A 20,994-nucleotide genomic window follows, 5' to 3' on the forward strand; every position below is an offset into this window, starting at 1 on the left:
TGGAGCTTACAATCTTTTCAAGACAGACAGACAAGACTCACAGCAAAAACATCTAAGAAGTTTTGAGTTAAGTGAGCAAGGTTATGACTGAGGAGGTTTAAAACTGGTAGGAACTAAACCAGCTGGCTTGAAGGTGGGCTTAAATAATAGGAAGCTTTAACTAGAGTAAGTAAAGTGATAACAAATCAACAGTTTACCTAATCAATAGGTGAATCAGTCAAAATTTAAACCTTTGCCCCAGAAACAATCTGTATAAGAAAAGCAGAAGACTGGCTGCAGGGAAGAAGGGAAGTACATAAGTAGAGCTGACCACATGTGAACTTCAGAGAGCTTTTTTAACTGCTATAACCAACTTTCTCATACAAGGCCAAATAATCCACTGCCCTACAAGACTGCTCTAGGAAATTTGTCAGTTTTTTTTTTATAAGGGGACTGTAGAGCATGAGAGCAGACAACCAAAAAGAAAACAATTGCTCTGTTCCGAGCTTTCCTCCCTTGCAGCGTCCTGTAGGCTGACTGAAGGCAAGGCGTTAAATCGGCAGATAAATTCTTACCACAACTCCGGACCTGACTGCACCTGCTTGCTTGCAGCAGTATTTATTTACTTCACACAGCTTAATTTGTTCTTATTTTTTTCTCAGTGGAAAGCAAACATGTTGCTAGCAAATGTATTTGTCATCAGACTGCATTAACACCACACAAAATGAAGGACTGAAATGTATTTTACAACAAGTGACTAATCATAGCTCAGGAAATGGAGGTGGGAAGAGTATCTCAAGAGCTAGCTGAAATTGCCCCCAGGGCAGCTCTCAGCAGTGGTAAGAAGCTTCCTGCTCGGCCAGATCACGTCCTTCCGCTGTTACTGCTTAAACACCTCATCGGATGCGAAGCTCGTTTCTGTTAATCAAATGTAGTACTTGAGAAACTTCAACGAATCCACTCGTATGCTCAGATATTGCTACTGGTCATGGGTTTGATTTATCAAAGATTTTACTCCTAGGCGTAGAGTGAGAGGAAAGGCCCTTAAGAAATCAGGATCAAATATCTGTTTAAAACTTCAGTATGAGGTGCGAAAAAATACACTGAAAGAATTTCGAATGTAGCAAAACACATTTAGCAATAGGAAACAAAATCTTCACCTGCAATCTAAGAATAGTCCCTTTTTGCTATCATATCTGCTATAGTAGAAACATAATTAAACAAATTATAAAGACCATTTCTTGATAGTTGTTAAAAATCAAGATTGTGAGTTTGTTTGGGTTTTTTTTTAAATCCATAATTGCTACAGCCTGCAACTGAATGACCTCGCTTTTATTTTATTTTGCGGTTGAAAATATCCTTTTGCAATGAGAGGGGCAGACCTGTCCCCAGGAGCCATACTGGCGTGCTGCTGTACAAAGAAATACCCAAACAACACACAGTGACACATCCTTAAACCAGTTAAAAAAAAAACCTGTAGCCGTGTGTCACCCCAGAATAGCAAAAGGATAAGACCGGAAGAAAAACCACCAACATGATCACACTAGCTACTGCCAGTCAAGTTCTAGCTAAAAGCAGACTTTTTTTTTTCCTACTTAAATGGAAATAACTGTGTCCCAGTAAGAATGAAAAAAAAAATATCCTCAAGTGCTCCTCCCAGGTCTGTTATCCACAATGAATATTTATGAGATTTATTAGCATCCTGTCTGTGATGTGCTAGAGGGACTCCTGAGCGTCCCCTTGTTAAATTATTTTATGAAAACAGAGTGTCTGATCGAGCGGAGCAGAGAGCCGGAGAGAGCCCCAGGATATGAAATTGGCAGCACATCACTGCATAGAATGTATGGTTCATTTATTTGTCTTGATTATACTGCAAACAAGATCAGTTTGTGGCACTGCAGGTCCAAAGCGCACCAAGCTTGCTTTAAAGTGACTGCAGCACTAAATGACTTCAAAGCAAAACTGGACAAAGTATTAGAGAAAAAGAGAGAGGCTGATGATGATGTTTATTAGGCTGTAAGGGGGTACTTTTTTCCAACACCCTGCATGGATGCAAAGTCCTTGGGTAATTTTAACCTGTGTGCTTTGCACCAGTTTAAAAAAAAAAAAAAAAAAAAGTAAATGCCTACTTTCCTTTGAATAAGAAATTCTACTACTTATGGCTCATGTAATATCATATATAGAAGGTGTGGATGACCATCATATGTGTCTTGTCACTGGCGGTAAAGGTAACCCCAGCAGATTTTATACTGCTTAAAGCACTCATTACCAAATAATCGGCAATCTCAACGCGTTATGCTGACCATCTCTCAAAGAGTTAGTATAGGCTACTTGAAGCTGAAGTAACTCATCAGAGTCATCCTGAAGCTCCCTGAAGAAGGAGTGTAACCCACTCCGAAACCCTGCAGAGTTGGAGGATTAACTTCAGGACTCAGATAAGTGCACATTATATGTTGTTCCGTGCACTATCTCATGTTCACCATAGCTAAAGCGATTTAGAGCCTGTACAAAGACAGTGGTGAGGAATGACCGATGATTAATCTGGATATTGTGCTTTAAGGCTATATCATTTTTAGCCTGCTGCACCACAAATACCAGGTCTTAGTGTCAATATAGGCTTTATTAATATAGCCAGTGACAAGACACATATGATGATCATCCACACCTTCTATATATGATATTACATGAGCCATAAGTAGCAGAATTTCTTGTTTATTGATTATTTCAAAGTTTCTACTTTACACAGGGGTTTTTTTTTAACTCTTACTTTCCTTTGAAGGCATTTGCACCTGCCAATTAGTGCGAGTAGGTCTGCTGAAAAAATTCAGAAGCATGCACATAAGTGCAAAGCCCCTCCCCCACTCCTGGGAACAGCGCTGCACATTATGAGTAAAGTTATGTGTGTAGTGCCACGCCACCCATAAGTTTAGCCTGTGCACAGTTTCTGTTTTACTCGCTGCTAGGGCTTTGAAAATCGCCCTCCCTGGGAGAAGTGCTGATACAGGGATTTCTGCTGACTTGCCATGTTTCGGGGGGGGGGGGGGGGGGGGGGGGCAGGAGGGAATTCCGCCCCCTCCCCCTCCCATTATGATGCAGAAATGGCTACAGATGCATAAAGTTTCTTGCCTTTCTCTGGATTGTCACTGACAGATAGCGGTTAGTCAATCAGAAGAGAGACCTCTCTGGTCTTCTCTCACCCTACTGAGATAAAAATAAAACAAGGAAAACTAGAGATACCCACACATCAATAAACAATTGAGAAAACTAATTGGTGACCTAATCTCAGAAACTCAATACATCACAAGTGCAGTTCACAACACATATCTTCTCTATATTATAAAGAGGAAAGTTGCCCCCTGCTTGCATCACCGGAATGCAAATTGAGCTCTGCCCCCCTCCTTCCCTGTGGTCTCCCAGAGGGTCAGAGCTCTATTTGCATACCAGTGATGCAGGCACACAACAGCTTTCCTCTTTATTATATAAAAAAGAAAAGAGAGAAGAAGGATTGCTGGGTCTCTGGGCCAACATGAAAGAAAAAAGCTCAGAGACCTGTTGCAAAAGCTTGATGCAGGCCCCGGCAGAAGAAACCACAAATGAGTTGGCCCATGCAGGCAGGAAGGAGGAGAAGTGTCAGGCCCACGTGGCAGAAAAGGAACCAGGCAGCAGGGGAATTGTGCAGTGGAAATAAGACAGGGTCAGCCCTTAGTGGTTGAAAGAGGAGGAAGTTAGTTGCTACATAGGCCTGACGGAGAAAACTGTTGCCTCCACAGGGGAGAGGAAGGAGGTGGCTGCAATCAGTTGGATCCTATGGGGGTTGGGGCACAATAAGAGGAGACTGCAAGTATTGAGTTGGCGGAGAGCAAAGAGGAAGCCACGGTTGGTGGGGGAGAAAATCATTGACTGTTTTTTGGAGGTGAGAGAGGGTCAGAAGTGAAAGCCTGACAGTATAATCATGTGTAGGCCAGGGAGAGAAGTGAGTGAAGCATAAGCATACACATGCCTGAGTGAAAATGTTGTGAGTTTGTGTGTACGTGAGAGAAACTTCATGTGCATATGTGATCCCCATCCCAGCCTTTGAAAATCTCAGGGTGACTGCAAATCAAAAGTACCTAGTTATGATTTACCACCTCCTACCCATGCGCATGCACTGGAAGAAACATATTGGTGGCAAGAGACAGTGGAATCTACCCTCCCAGACCCTCTCACTACCTATCTATTGGCCAAATAGGAGGAGGAGGATGGCAATCTTACAGTGCCTCCGACACATTCTCCCTTCTCCACTGCTGGGGCATGAATAATACGCATTGAAGCACCTGGTTCCAAACATGATGTTCACTCAGGCTCCAGCAGGGGAGGAGGGAGGACAGACTAGAAAAACCGCAAGGCTGCCGTCCTCCTGCTCCTGTTTGGCCAATAGGAGCGGGAGAGTGAGAGGGTGCAGGAGGAGGCAGGGAGAGAGTGAAACCGTGTCTCAGATGAAACCAAGAGGCAGGGTTGGAGGGGAAAGGCAAGAACAATTGTTTATTTTAGCCCTGCAGCCAGTAAATATCAACTGAGCTAACCAGCTAATAAGTCAGTTTCACGCACACACATGCATATCGGTGAAAGGCTGCATACCTGTGTAACCAGAATTTAGTAAGATTGGCAGAAAAGGCTATATGCAATATATGTAGAGTTTTAGCACTAAGTCCTAGTGATAAAAGCCAACTTTTCCCTTAAAGAATGTCCTCTAATTCTTCAGCAATGTTGGCAGTCTGCTCTCAATGTTGCGGTCTCCACCGCTTCCCCTCTTTTTGCTGAACTCAGAGCTCACCTCCGATGCCTGGAACGCCGCTTCTGTGGCTCTGCTGGGCCTGTGGGGCGTCCGCCATTGCTGGGTCATCTCGCTGCTGCCACGCGCGCACGCGAGGACGCGCATTATGGACGCACGGTCACCGGAAGTCTGGCCCCGCCTGGGCTAACTATGCCACGCCCCAAGCCTGATTTAACCGGCGTTCATCTGCCTTCTCATTGCCTTGCAACGAGGGTCGCTACTGTTAGTAGTTCTTAGTTGCGTTTCTGCTGTTCTGCTTTCCCGGTTGACCTCAGCTCGTTCCTGACTCCGCTTCTGCCTGCCGCCTGCCATTGACCTCAGCTTGTTCCTGACTCCGCTTCTGCCTGCCGCCTGCCATTGACCTCAGCTTGTTCCTGACTCCGCTTCTGCCTGCCGCCTGCCATTGACCTCAGCTTGTTCCTGACTCCGCTTCTGCCTGCCGCCTGCCATTGACCTCAGCTTGTTCCTGACTCCGCTTCTGCCTGCCGCCTGCCACTGACCTCAGCTTGTTCCTGACTCCGCTTCTGCCTGCCGCCTGCCATTGACCTCAGCTTGTTCCTGACTCCGCTTCTGCCTGCCGCCTGCCACTGACCTCAGCTTGTGCCCGACTCCGCTTCTGCCTGCCGCCTGCCACTGACCTCAGCTTGTTCCTGACTCCGCTTCTGCCTGCCGCCTGCCATTGACCTCAGCTTGTTCCTGACTCCGCTTCTGCCTGCCGCCTGCCATTGACCTCAGCTTGTTCCTGACTCTGCTTCTGCCTGCCGCCTGCCATTGACCTCAGCTTGTTCCTGACTCCGCTTCTGCCTGCCGCCTGCCACTGACCTCAGCTTGTGCCCGACTCCGCTCCTGCTTGCCGCCAGCCTCCGATCTTGGCCTGCACCTGAGACTGCATCGACTGGCTGTCAGCCTGACTCGGGTTTGTCTTCCTTACTCTCTGCCCGGTCTGGCTCTTTGCACGCTACTGACCCCGGTCCTGCCTTCAGCAGGTCACAGCCTACGTTCCACTACAGACTCTGTTCCTGTTACCTGTCTGCTCCGCTCTGCGGCATACTACAGATCCCGGGCCTGCTCTCTACTGCTTGTTCAGCAGGCTACAGACTCTATCTACTGCCCCGCTCTCGCCGGCCCTTCCTGTTTCCTGCTGCTGGACTCTGTGGATTACTCTTGCCCAGGCCTTCTCTATAGAGACTGTTACTGTGCTCCTAAGTCCCAAGGTTCTAGGACCCTACGGGCTCCTCCTGGGGGGTTCCTGGTTCCCGGGTGAAGACCTGTGCCTGTGGCTCTTAAGTCCCAAGGTTCTAGGACCCTACGGGCTCCTCCTGGGGGGTTCCTGGTTCCCGGGTGAAGACCTGTGCCTGTGGCTCCGCCCCCCGAGCTACTCTAACCAGGGTAGTTCGGTTCAAGGGTTCACACCTGGACTGCAGCTTCCCGGACTGCAACAGTTTGCAAGGCCATGGACTCGGCGGAGTCTCCCAGCCTGCAGGCTATCCCTGGAATGGTGCAGCGCCTTCAACAGCAGCAACACTGTATTGATACTCTTGCTGCCACTGTGGATCAACTGGTCTCTCGTCTAGAAGCTTCTACTCGCCAAGGGCCTTCTGTATCTGTCGCTGTTCCCAATACACAGTTGCCAGCCCCTAGCAGGTATGCTGGGGACAGTAAGTCCTGCCGCGGGTTCCTGAACCAATGTCAAGTACGGTTCACCTTGTTACCAACCCAGTTTCCCACTGAAGCGGCTAAAGTGGCCTATATTTTTTCTCTACTGGATGGCAAGGCACTAGAATGGGCTTCCCCCTTGTGGGAACGCTCCGATCCTCTGCTACAGAATCTTCAGGAGTTTCTTCTTCAGTTTCGCCTGGCCTTTGATGACCCTGCACGCCAGTCCACGGCGGCGTCTGAACTCCTGCATCTCCGACAGGGCACACGTCCAGTAGCGGAGTACATTATCAGCTTCCGGACCCTGGCCATGGAACTGGCTTGGCAGGACGATTGTTTAAAAGGGATCTTCCTTGAAGGTCTGGCTGGTCGGATTAAAGAACTGGCAGGACGGGAGATTCCTGAGGACTTGAATGACTTAATGGACATTGCAGGCAAGGTTGACCGCCGTCTTCAACAGCGTGACAGAGAGACTCGGTTGGCTAATAGGAGTCAGCCACGCCTACACAGGTCTCCGCTGCAAAGGACTTCTCCTGCTGCCAACCCTGCTTCTGAACCCATGCAGCTGGGCAGGTCACCACTTACTCCAGAAGAGAGGAGCCGTCGGCGCTCACTAGGCCTCTGCCTTTATTGTGGAGGTAAAGGACATTTCCTGTCATCTTGCACTGAGCGACTGGGAAACGCCCGTGCCTAGGTTATACCGAGGAGCTACACCTAGGCGCTACCGGATCCGCTCCTCTCTGCACTCTGCCTGTAACCCTCAAGTACCCCGGTGGGGAGATCCAGATTCGGGCCTTTGTCGATTCTGGGGCCGAGGGGAACTTTATTGTGGCCGAGCTCGTGAAACAACTGGGCCTGCCTACTGAACCAAGGAATCCTCCTCTACGCATCTCTTCGATCCGAGGGACCCTGTTGCCTGGAGTTATCTCTCGCTCTACGAGACCTGTAACTTTGCAGACGGGTCTATTTCACTCCGAGGAGATTTCTTTACTCATCCTGGAACGAGCCGTGCATCCATTGGTGCTGGGACTTCCGTGGCTCCGTCAGCATTCCCCCATCATCAGATGGGATGACTTCCAGCTAGTTAGCTGGGGTTCTGCCTGCTTTGACCAATGTTTGCGGCTTCCTTGTCCTCCCAACGCTCTGCATCTCTGTTCCACACATCTCCTGCCAGAGGCTTACCAAAGTTTTCAGGATGTCTTCTCTAAGGAGATGGCGGAGATTCTCCCGGAACTCAGACCCTTTGACTGTCCCATTGATTTGGTTCCCGGTACTACACCGCCTCGTGGCCGTGTATATCCTCTCTCTCTACCAGAGACTAAGGCGATGTCAAAGTACATCTCCGAGAACTTAGCCAAGGGATTTATTCGTCCATCCCGCTCACCGGCAGGTGCTGGATTCTTTTTTGTGGGCAAAAAGGATGGTTCGCTACGACCGTGTATTGACTATCATGGTCTCAACACCATTACTAAGTGAAACCGCTACCCATTGCCACTCATCCCGGAACTACTGGACTGTCTCCAAGGAGCTCGCATCTTTACCAAGTTGGACCTGAGAGGGGCCTATAACCTCGTACGTATTCGCCCAGGAGACGAATGGAAGACGGCATTCAACACACGTGATGGGCATTACGAGTACCTCGTAATGCCCTTTGGGCTTTGTAATGCCCCCGCCGTCTTCCAGCACCTCATGAACGAGGTTCTTCGAGAGATGCTCCATTCCCATGTGATAGTCTACTTGGATGATGTCCTCATATACTCCAAGGACATAGACTCCCACCGCCAGCATGTTTGCCAGTTCCTTCAGGCCCTCCGGGCCAATCATTTATATGCCAAGCTTGAGAAATGCATGTTTGAAGCTAAATCTCTACCGTTCCTGGGATATATTATTTCAGCAGCTGGCTTTTGCATGGACCCAGAAAAGGTAGCCGCCATCACGAAATGGCCCCAGCCCACGGGTCTCAAAGCCCTTCAGCGCTTCCTGGGGTTTGCGAACTTTTATAGACATTTTATTCCACGTTACTCTCACCGTGTGGCTCCTCTTACAGCCTTGACCCGGAAAGGAGCAGATGTCAAGCCCTGGCCGGAGGCTGCTGTCGCGGCCTTTTCCGATCTCAAGGAGGCCTTCCTTTCGGATGTCTGTCTCCGACACCCGGACCCTTCACGACCATTCATCGTGGAGGTCGATGCCTCCAGCATCGCTGTGGGAGTGGTTCTCAGCCAGCACTCTGATACTAGTCAACTCCTGCCCTGCTCGTACTTTTCCCGGAAGTTCTCAGCCGCTGAAATTAATTATTCCATTGGGGATAAAGAGTTGCTGGCGACAAAACTCGCCTTTGAGGAATGGAGACAGTGGCTTGAGGGCTCCTTGCACACTACCACCGTTTACACGGATCATAAGAATTTGGAATTTCTGACCCAGGCTCAACGACTGAACCCCCGCCAAGCCCGCTGGGCCTTGTTTTTCAGTCGTTTTGACTTTGTTGTACAGTACCGTCCTGCTGCTAAAAATCTTTGGGCAGATGCCCTGTCTCGCACCTCTTGTGCCGAGGAGGACATTGACCCACCACAATTGACCCACCACAATTTATCTTGGACCCCTCCAAGATTCGGCTCTCTGCCATGACCATCCTCTCACAAGACAGCACAGCGCTCTCACGCCGGGACCGTTTGACTGCATTACGATGGGCCCACGACTCCTTGATCGGAGGACATGCTGGACGAGAAAGGACCCTGGAGCTTGTTAACCGGTATTACTGGTGGCCCAACATCCGGCGAGACGTCGCCTCGTATGTGGCTTCTTGCCCTACCTGTGCTCGCCAGAAACCCAATTCTGGCTCCCCATATGGTCTCTTGCACCCGCTTCCGTTTCCCACTGAACCATGGACCCATATAGCTACAGACTTCATAGTTGACCTGCCTCCATCCTAGGGACATACGGTCGTCTGGGTCACGGTTGACCGTTTCTCAAAAATGGTCCATCTGGTTCCCCTGCCTAAGCTTCCCTCTGCACCCGAGTTGGCCCACCTGTTCACCCAACATGTGTTCAGGCTTCACGGCCTCCCTCAAGATATCGTTTCGGACAGAGGTTCGCAGTTTGTGGCCCGCTACTGGCCTATCTACGCTACTCTGCCTCTTCGGGGGCCTCGTTCTCTCTTACTTTGTAGATTGCAGTCTGGAACCAGTACTCACTCCTCGAGGGCCCTCTTTCCCGGACTTCTTCAAATTCATTTCTGCCTGGAAGACATCGCTGCCTACTACATCTGTGAGTTAGCATCGCTCTCTCAGAACTTTCCCTGGAACCAGGTACTCGCTCCTTGAGGGCCCATTTCATTCCAGCTCCTGGGCTTCTATGAGACATTGTGTGAGTGTTACCATCAGGTTCTGTCCATGAACTCTGCATACCCTGCCTACTCACTATATTTCAGTTTCTCTACAGCTCAGCCTCCAGGGATCACTGTTCCAGTATCTGAGGGACTACAGCCCAGCTGGGCATTCCAGCTCACTACTGCCACCTCTGGTGGTTCAGTACATTGTCTAATAAAAGAACTAGCTAACAGACATCGGCATCACTGGAGCAGCTCTCAACTGGTTTAAGTCCTTCCTAGAGAACAGAACATACAAAGTTAAGATAAACAACAAGGAATCTCACCCCATCCAAGTCAAGATGGGGGTACCACAAGGATCATCACTCTCCCCCACCCTCTTCAACATTTACCTTCTCCCACTCTGTCATCTACTTACTAACCTCAAGCTCACCCATTTCTTATACGCGGATGACATTCAAATTCTCATCCCTATCACGGAAACCATACAAAAAACCATGGCCTACTGGAAAAAATGCCTATCATCCATCAACGATCTTCTAACCAGCCTCAATCTAGTGCTAAACACAAAAAAAACGGAAATTCTCATAATAGCACCGGAGCATTCTACCCCGCCAACATCCTGCAACTCTCCAGACACCTCAGGATATTCCACAGCACCTCAAGTCAGAGATCTGGGAGTACTACTAGACAACAGACTCAGCCTCAATAAATTCATAAATAACACTACAAAAGAATGCTTCTTTAAATTACATGTGCTAAAGAAACTAAAGCCCCTTCTACTCTACAGGGATTTCCGCACAGTACTCCAAGCCATCATCCTTACCAAATTAGACTACTGTAATTCACTCCTGCAAGGCCTTCCAGCATACACTACCAAACCACTCCAGATGGTTCTGAATGCTACTGCAAGGATCCTTACCAATGCCAAAAAAAGGGACCATATCACCCCAATCCTCCAGCATCTCCACTGGCTTCCCATCAAATATAGGATTCAGTTCAAGACTTGCACGATGATTCACAAGGCACTACATAACATCTCCCCCCTCAACTTAACTTTCCAGCTTCAACTACACTCTTCTAACAAACCAACCAGAAGGGCATACCAGAATAGAATGATCACCCAACCTGCTAAATCTACCCTGAGGAAACGTGCTCTATCCACAGCAGGCCCGTCTCTCTGGAACTCACTACCACCGGACCTCCGCCTTGAACCGTGCCATACTACTTTCAAAGTGAAACTCAAGACTTGGCTTTTTCATCAAGCTTTCCCAGAGAGCTAAAAGCAAGAAGAACAAACTTTCAGCCTTGTCTTACAGCATTATTGTAATGTTCATATTGTGTCAGTTATATGTTTCAAGTTGTTTTCTAAGTTGTTCTCTAAGTTGATCTTAGCTGTTTCATAATAGATTTTACCTTGATTATTATCCGTTCATTATATTCGATATGTTCCATGTAAACCGCCTCCCCGGCGATAGTTATTTCTGTTAAATGTGAACCGGAGTGATATGTATTGTATACAGGAACTTCCGGTATATAAAAACCAAAAATAAATAAATAAATAGTGTGTGTCTGTCTCCTAACTCTGAGCCTGACCGGTGGTCCCTCTCGGGATCTTTCCCTGGGGACGTGGTCATCTGCTACCGGTACAAGGATCCACCTACAACTCTCCTAAATAATAACACACTCACAGTAACAACCCTACCTATGAAAAGGCAACACTACAAATATTAAATCAGGCCATAAAGCAAATGTTGCTTACCTGATGTAACAGGTGTTCTCACAGGACAGCAGGATGTTAGTCCTCACAAATGGGTGACATCGAGGATGGAGCCCTGTACGGAAAACTTTTCTGTCAAAGTTTCAACAAGCTTTGACTGACACTGGCACACTGGGTGCACTGAGCATGCCCAGCCTGCAATTATCCCTGTGAGCCACAGGTGTCTCCCTCAGTCTCGTCTTATAGCTAAAAAGCGCAAGCGAAACTAAAATAAAAGTATACAGACCCAACTCCGCGGGGTGGCGGGCGGGTTTTCGTGAGGACTAACATCCTGCTGTCCTGTGAGAACACCTGTTACATCAGGTAAGCAACATTTGCTTTCTCACAGGACAAGCAGGATGGTAGTCCTCACAAATGGGTGAGTACCGAGCTGAGGATGCCCGGGAATGCACCAGATACACCGCAGATGCGCAAAGGCGTAACGACTGAGGTGGAAATGGGAACGGAGGGCATCCGCAACACCATAATGGGTTCGTGGAAGGATGTTGGGTAGTGAATTGAAAAAAGTAAGAGTAGGCGGACTGGCCAAACATGGAGCATGCCGGCTAGTCAAATGTAAGCAATAATAGGCTGCGAAGGTATGGAGAGGACTCCAGGCTGCAACCTGATAAAAAAGTACAAGCAGCAGTAACCAAAGGGAAGCTGTTAAGGCTAAGACGGACACAACAGTATGTGGATACCCACAGTGTTGTAGTGAAATGTCTGCTTGTTGGTAGGAAAGGAAATATAGACCACTTAATCAGAAGGATTAGGTCTGTGTGGCCACTGGAAGTAGCAGCTTGACCCTTGCATGAAGGAAAGAGTCAAGTGGAATTCACATGGAATGCAGTGCAATGTAGATAGAATGTAAGCGCAGCATTACTGTCCAGGAATGTGGAAAACCCAGTCTCTCCCTAGGGCGAGAGAGAGAGGTTAGGAAAAATTAATAGAGTATTTCCTGAGGAAAGGAGATACAACATCTACCTGAAAAGGATAGAAAGTTGAATGCGTAGAACTACTCAGTGGCAGAGGAACGGAGTCAGGTGAGTATGGAAAGAGTGCATAACTCACGGACCCTGCTGGCAGGAATGACATTAAGAGGGAAAGAAGTTCCCTTGCCAAACTGTGGAAGAGAGGAATGGAAAGGCTCAAACGTAGAATGTATGAGACTTATAAGGAGAATATATATGTTCATTCCGTGATTAGAGAAATAGAGGCGGCTTGATCAGTGGATAATCCATGGTAAGCCGACTCAGAGAGGATTACCGAAAACGGGAACCCAACTCCCAAAACGATACACCTCCTAAGAGAAAGGTGTATCTATGTGGAGGATGTCTGGAGAACAGAATCCGAGGGAGTAAGAAAAAATGGTGGAAAAGTAAAAGGGGTAATACTTCTTTTTTTTTTTTTTTAGCGTCAGGAGGTAAAGCCTGCCATATTAAACGGCAAGATTTATGTTTAGAAGGTTTTGTGACGCTACCAGAACCTAAGAACATCAGTAAGTCTATGATTTGGGACTGACTGGTGAGGGAATAAAAGGTTACTGATATGATGGATTGAGAAGTATGGGAAGCATACTGATCTCAGTCAGGGAGTGGGGAAAAGAATACTGAACCCCATCCCAGTTCAACATTAGAAGAATGCTGGCTACGAGAGGCAGCAGAAGAGATATATTGAAGAGGCCTTTGATGGAAGAAAAGGCATCTAAGGGAACGCATAGGAAACGTGTAGGGAGCAGAACCTGTGCATCGTATGGAATGATGCAGACGCAGAGGAAAGTTTAGTTAAACTCAGCGTTAAAAGATTTGCCCTGTACACATGTAATTGAGACCATTCGAGAGGATAGAACCTACGTGGAGAAGGTCAGATAGAGCATTCATTAAATCTCTTAGATATGTGGCCCAAGGACGCATGAAGTGAACAAGGGCCAAGGGTAGAGCTGCGCAGCTGTCTAGCAGAGCAGCTAAGAGGTTGTGCGTGCTTATGAGTTGGAAAGCACATTGTCCCTATGCTGTCTGTCTGTATGCACAAAGAATTGTTGCAAAAGCAGTATTGGAAGGCATAAGGGCATAACTCATGGGTGCAACGTCCAGGACATTTATGAGAAACTATGCTGGAGTGCAATAGATGCATAATGGGTTGACAGCTTTCAGGCGAAACTTTATAACCCTAAGGAATTGCGAACATGAGTCGAAGGAGACTAGGTCCTAGTTCGAACTGGGATAAGAATCAGGGACGAAAGCAATGAAACCACTTAGGTCCATTGAGTATAGAATGTCACTGAATATAACCCATAGCAGTTTTGAATTATGAGAAAAATGCATAGTGGGAAGAAACCCCATAGCCCAACCATGAAAAGTTGAAAGGCTGAGGTTATGGAAAATATGCGCAGGGACATATAACAATGTATCAGAATGTCTGTGCGCATGCTGGACAAGAGGGTCTTAAGACTGTGGTGTCCAGAAGTGTTACAGAAGGGATTTATAGCAGTGACAGTAATCCCAGTTAGTAAATGTATAGTGAGTCCTGAAAAAAGTGAGAGCTCCTTGCATGTACTGAAAGTGGTTAGCAGTAGTCTATGCAAGGAAAGTGAATGATGTTACACTCCGCAGAGAAAACAGCATTCACCAACAGTGATGCAAGAGACAGTTCACTTACCGAAGCTGGTGCCAGCGTCAGAGCTTGGGGTTGTAATGTTGACTCACCATAAAGCACATAGAAACATTAAAATAATGTACTTACTGCAGTATGGAGTGATGGTAACCAAAGATACCATTGTACCTGTGACGTCTAAAGAAAGTTGGATTTTCTTAGGTCCAGGATGTGCGGAGAGTAACTATTTTCTGTTAAAAGAAAGAATAGTGCAATTAAAACTCCCCAACCCCCCTCCCTTCTCCCCTCTGCACTTCGTAGCGCCTGGGGGAGTGTACCGGGACTTTGGTACAAGGTGGGGTGGCCGCTCTGATATCTGACCAGATGGGAGACCAGGAGGTGTCCCAATGGAGGATATCATGTAGGCTCCTGCAGGTGTGTGAGCGGTAAGTGGTACCCACATTTCTGTATGCTGTACAAGGAGACACTGAGACCTGTGGCCAGGCCTCAAGGTGGACTTGTACATGGGGCAATGGTTGCTGAATCTCATGTTTAGCAGATCAGCCAATGCAGCTGGACCTTGGTTGGGAGGGAACCAAGAGTCAGAGCATTGGTCGGCACAGGGACTTGTTACTGACAAGAGAAGAAGCCCTGCTGCAATCCCAAGAAGATAGAGGGGTTCTCCTGATATTGTGGCTAACATAGCTAACATAGTGATATGTGACACTAATACAGTTCTAAAAGGCACATGACCCAGAACTTTTCGAACCACGGTCCGAATGGGAGAACACAACTCTATGGGAATGCCGCCGAAGCGGGTACTTACCATCCGACGTGGATCGCCGCAAGACGAGCCGGTGAAGATTGTTGACCCCGACGGTCTCCGGAGTCCTCGAGGGTAAGGCCGGGGACGTAAACGTCCATCTCGCTCTGAAACCCGGTATGGTGGCACAGGTACAGAGGAGACAGGCCAGGCGTGAGTGGCGTTTAGACTGCTAAGTGTAACAGATGGCCATAGTCCCACACCACTTGACGGTGGGGCACGCCAGGAACAGAGGAGCCCTAACGGAACTCATGTTCCCTTCCCTCGTCACAGCGGCTCGATGTGTCGTGCCGCCAATGCAGAAGCTGTCGGACCTGGATCCGGAAGTTCTGGATCACCAAGGACTGCCAAAACTGTAGGAACAGTGCTGATGGCAGTGGTGATGTCGCTCTGCCCGAGTGTTGTCCAGCCTGGAGAAGGATGGCACCGATGTGCTGGATGGCGTCAGCGGCGGACGATCACGATGTCGGCGATGATGGGTGCCACGGTGCTCGGCCTGGTCTTTCCCCAGCGCCGAGATGGAAGCCCTCGTCGTCCTGGAAGGCGATCGATGACAAACTGTCAGCACGCCTGCTCTGCTCCTGACACAATGTAGTGTCTTAAGCAAATCGGGGCTTAAAAAAGAACCCAAAGCGTGGAGCAATGTGAGGAGGCGAGGGTATTATGTGGCGGTGCTATGTCGGTATTGACGATATTGAAGGCAACCTAAGGGGCTTCGAGGATATCATCAAAATGGGTATGAAAAATCGTCGATGACTGGCCAGGAGAATGATGACAGTGACGGGCACTGACAGCAGTGGCATAGGTATCTTTGAAACGATGAGGAATCGAATAATCGAAAAACATTGCCGTTATTGAAAAAGATACCGGCATCGACTGAGTCGAAGTCGAATCAATAGGGCGTCAAGGACACCGAAGGAAAACGGAGGTGTCGAGGGCATCGATGCATGGAGGCGGGCATTTATGCCGTTTGTGGCATGGCCACGGGCATCAACTATAGGGCCACAGACGTTGACGGTATCGATTTGGACAGACTCAGATTTCCAAGTGTACATGGCATCGGTGCCCCAGACACGTGTGTCGGTGGCATCGATATGGACACGTATGGAATCGATGGCATGGATCTCCCAGTCGATGAATTCCATCCCGGCATCAACGCCAGTCCTGGAATCGGCATGGGCATCGATGCCAGCCATAAGGCTGGCATTGGCATCAACGCCCATCCACGGAATCGAGCCGGCATGGATACCCACCGATGGGACCCACCTGGGCATCGAATTTCACCGATGGGAGCAGCCTGGCATCGACTGCCCTCGATGGATGCATTCTAACATAGATGCCCATGGATGAAACACCTGGGCATCAGTGTCCATCGATGCAAAAGGACCTGGCACCGATGCCATCGACGGACGGCCATCCGGCACCAATGCCATCGACGGACAAGCCATCCGGCACCGATGTCCATCGATGGGGACCATCCGGCACCGATGCCCACCGATGGGGACCATCCGGCATCGATGCCCACCGACGAATCGATGTGGCACCGATGCCCACCGATGGAAAAGGGCTGGACATCGGTGGGGAGGATGGGGCATCGATGGCATCCCCAAAAGGGGGGGTGGCATCGATGAAGTGACCCTGGGATCGTTAAAAAGTGTCTCGGGCAGCGGTGGCGGCGACCCGAGTATGCATGGCAGTGACTAACAGCGTGTGCGTCAATGGCATGCATCCGGGTAGGGACGGCACCGAGGAAGCCCAAGGAAAAAAAACAGTGCGTAGGAGGAAAAAGCCTGGTAGCACTGAAAAGCAAAAAACATGGATAAAGGCATCAGGGCACCGTGGGGGGAGGGGCGCTGATGACATATAAAAGCCCAGGGCGGTTTAGGAGGGTCCCGGTGTAGCGATAGGGTATCGACTGCGTGAGGGTACCAGGGAACGAAGGACTTGAAGCTACAGAAGTCCTAAAGTTAAGGAAAAAAATCCCTACCCCACTAGCATAAGCAAGCAGAGTGTCACAGAGATACTCGCAAGCTGTTTAAAGCTAACTGAAAAATGGGGGAAGGGAAGGCTTCAGTCAGTTAACAGCCTTAAGATAGTGACAGGAACCGACCGAAAAATAAGAATTAGTACTCACCGAGCGTCGTAAAAACGTACGCGGAGGGAGACCTGTGCAGGGAAAAGTGTTTTTTGAAGTGAAAAGTTAAGTGTTTCCATGAGGTAATTAGTTAAAAAATCCTCACAGAGCTCCAACCGTTATGCTGACTGCAGAGCGGAAAAAAGAAGACTGAGGGAGACACCTGTGGCTCACAGGGATAATTGCAGGCTGGGCATGCTCAGTGCACCCAGTGTGCCAGTGTCAGTCAAAGCTTGTTGAAACTTTGACAGAAAAGTTTTCCGTACAGGGCTCCATCCTCGATGTCACCCATTTGTGAGGACTACCATCCTGCTTGTCCTGTGAGAAACATCAATACACCTCCTATTAGGAAAACAGAACTAGCCAAGCAGCTATAGATCCCAATGAAGAAATAATTGGATAACTATACTAATAAGCAGAATAAATGTTTCACAACAACCATGAACAGAATAATATCCAACAATTAAAAACTCATAAAAATTATTAAAAATTCTCCAAACGCCAATAAAATATTTCAAAACAGCAGGCACATCACATAATATTCAGTAATTAAAATGGCAGTCAATCAAGAAAAATAAATTTTAAAAGCCACCTTTACTAACCCTCTCCAGCAGCTCTCCTACTCCTCTTCCATGCAGGCCAGTAGCACACACCAGAAGCAGTAATGGCTGAAGCTTTGTACTCATGTCCTCTTCCTTAGGGCCCACGACCAGTCTCTCTGTCTCTCATACACACACATACCAGTCACATCCCCATGACCAATTTCTGTCTTTCACACACCAATCATCTCCCGACCAGTCTTTCTCTTACACACACACCAGTCAACTTCCAAACACTCTCTCTCACATGCACACACACACACATACAGGCTTCCCATTTCCATGTTCTATCTTATGTATACAGGCTTCTCACTCCCATGCTGGGCCTCACACATACCCAGGTTTCTCACTCCTATGCTAGCTCTCGCCACATGCACAGGCTTCTAATTCCCATAATCACTTTCTTTCTCTTACACACACACATACCAGTCACACTCATATATCAATTTCTGTCTCTCACACACCAATCATCTCATGACCAGTCTTTCTCTTACACATACACACACACACACACACACACACACACACACCAGTCACCTTCCCGAACAGTCTCTCTCTCTCATGCACACACACACACACATACACACACACACACACAGGCTTCCCACTCCCATGTTCTCTCTTACATATACAGGCTTCTCACTCCCATGCTGTGTCTCACACACACCCACACACCCGGGTTTCTCACTCCTATGCTAGCTCTCTCCACATGCACAGGCTTCTCATTCCCATAATCACTTTCTCTCTCTCTCTCTCACACACACACACACACTCCAGTCATCTCCCTGACCAGTCACTTCCATTGTCTCTCCTATATACACATAACACCTCTCTGACCAGTTTCTCTCATTCACACACATGCTCTTTCTCACACATTTACATAGATGATCTCAATCAAATGCTTTCCCTTACACTCAGGCTCTCAATCACAGTTACACATACACACTCTCAATCACACATACATTCTCTCACTTACAGACAGGCTGGCTGGCTGTCTCCCTCTCTCATTTCCTGCACCTCCACCCCCCCCCCCCCCAACCCCGAGAACAAATGGTAGCTGCAGCAGCCTCCTCCTCTAGCCCCCGCAGGCCAAGAAAGAAGAATCCCATCGGCCCTGAGAGGCTAATTCTGCTGTCTCCTGTGCCAATTTCTGGCTGCTTCTGATTTTGTTTCAGGCCCACGCTACTGCTCCGGGCCGATGCTGCCATCGCTACTTTTTCGTGCGGCATGGCTCTTTCTTCTTCCCGTGCACCCAACTGCGCATCACTTCCTGTTCCAGGCCAGCGTGGAAGCAGATGCGGGAAGAAGAAAAGGCCCAGCCGCAGTTGCCAGCCTCCACTAACACTACTGCCGTTCCCATCTGGGCTTGAACGTGCTGATAGCCCGGGTGGCAACAGCAGCAGTGGAAGATTGTCCCTCTCTCGCTCGGTGAAGAAAGAGGAGGGAAGAGCAGCAGGAGACCGGTAGCACGCGACAAACCTGCCGCTGCTTGGCGACACACCGGTTGAGAATCACTGTTCTAAACCAATAATCACATGCTGTAGGAGAACTCATAAGAGGACAAAGTATTGGGCTTGTATGCTTAATCCCAAACAAGTTTTTAAATTATCAGTCCTCATTTTATCTATTGTGTGGTTATTAAGCATATTAGGCCAATGCCTGACACTGTGCTTTTATGAATGTAGCTAGTTTATTTATTTATTTATTTAAAAACTTTTCTATACCGTCGTTAAGTTGGTTAACCATCACAATGGTTTACATAGGGGCACAACAATTAACATATGGGTGGTATAGATTACAACTTGTTAAGTGCCATCATTGTACGGTAACAATTCATAATTATAAATAAAGTGTGTATGTTAAGCTTGATTGTTGGGAACATTTAGGCGGTTTGGTTTTACCATTACGATGCATTGTTAGTTTAAAATAACAGCTTCTGACTTTGGTGTGCCTTTATACCTCATCTCTGTGTGTATGTGATTATTGATTTGCAGACCACTGTTTTCCCTTTTTGGTGTATGGGCTGTTTTGCATGGCCTATCATTTAGTTTGATCAGATTTTGAATAAAATTCCTCTTACATTCAATACAAAGTAATTTAATTCCCAGGTCTGCTTTTCAGGTCATAAAGAACAAGCTCATATAACTCTGGCTTTTATGCATGAGATTAGGGGCCAGTCTTCAGGGGAGAAAAAATCAAGAGTGACATTACAGTGCTTTTTTTTCTGGAATAAAGGTGCCAGTACTCACATGTGGAATGGGAAGGGGAAACCACTCAAGACTCCGTCCACTACAATTGGCTGCAGAGCCTATGAGTTGATAGTATTGCAAATATTACACTGGATCCTAGAACACCAATACACCACCTATTGGGAAAACAGAAAAAGCTGGACTACTACAGATTACTACACAGAAACTATACCCCTGTAGAATACCTCACTTTGATCACACAGATAGAACATGGATAGACCCTAACCAAATCCAGATAAGTGATCACAAATTATAAATAAAAATACGCAGACAAAAACTGAACTGGAAATCTCAAGCAGCATGACTCTACTTGTACTGCATCACCAGAGAAATAGAAAGAGAAATGCATTTCTTCCTTTAGTATATAACCTATAAAGATAACAAAGATGCTGCACATTCACATCCCCAAAGCTCATAGGTGCCAACACTGTGGGTGCTTGATCACCACCCTTCAGTTTAGCATTCTGTCATTTAGAAAAGTCGGCCCCCTATGCCAAAGCTGACATATTTGAATCACTAAATCAAAAGGAAAAGGCTTTTTTTTCTACCTTTGTTGTCTAGACATTTCGGACCCTAACAAAACACTCCCCTCTCACAACAATAGAGACTCAGCAGCTCTAAGAGATGACCCCTCCCACACACACACCCACACCCACACACACACACCCCAGAAATAATTGATTATAGGAGCTTGATGGCCCCAACAGAAGACCTCTTACAGGCTAATTTGGATGTGTATATAGTTTGAGAATTTTGGAAGTGTACTGGTTACTGCATATTTTTGTGTGCCATCTACTTCAAAGACTTAAAAAGTCTAGGAACTAGCAGAGGACAGCAAGGGCAACTTTTTCTATTTTTGCTTGCTTTCTTCCTCTCTACAGTTTTCTATTTGCTCATTATGTTGCAAGCCCCACTGCACCACTATGAGGACAGTCCTTTAGATGCCAGTTGTGTATAAAGATACACACAGGCCAGTATTAGAACTGTGCTGATCCATGTCATATTTCTGATGCCTAAAAACTATAAGTCACAAACCAAATCCTACTAGGTCTGCAGATAAACAGC

General features: G+C 47.6%; 1 long non-coding RNA gene across 2 annotated transcripts in view; it reads right to left on the bottom strand.

The window, feature by feature from the left end:
• LOC115094049 overlaps positions 1-20,041 on the bottom strand; it is a 158,687-nt gene extending 138,646 nt beyond the window's left edge. For both annotated transcript variants that reach the window (XR_003857487.1, XR_003857486.1), the window contains exon 1: positions 19,930-20,041. This is a non-coding gene — a long non-coding RNA (uncharacterized LOC115094049). The remainder of the gene's footprint in view (positions 1-19,929) is intronic.
• Positions 20,042-20,994: the final 953 nt, after the last annotated feature.

This window comes from Rhinatrema bivittatum, chromosome 6 (genome assembly GCF_901001135.1).
Source record: "Rhinatrema bivittatum chromosome 6, aRhiBiv1.1, whole genome shotgun sequence".
Classification (NCBI taxonomy): Eukaryota; Metazoa; Chordata; class Amphibia; order Gymnophiona; family Rhinatrematidae; genus Rhinatrema; species Rhinatrema bivittatum.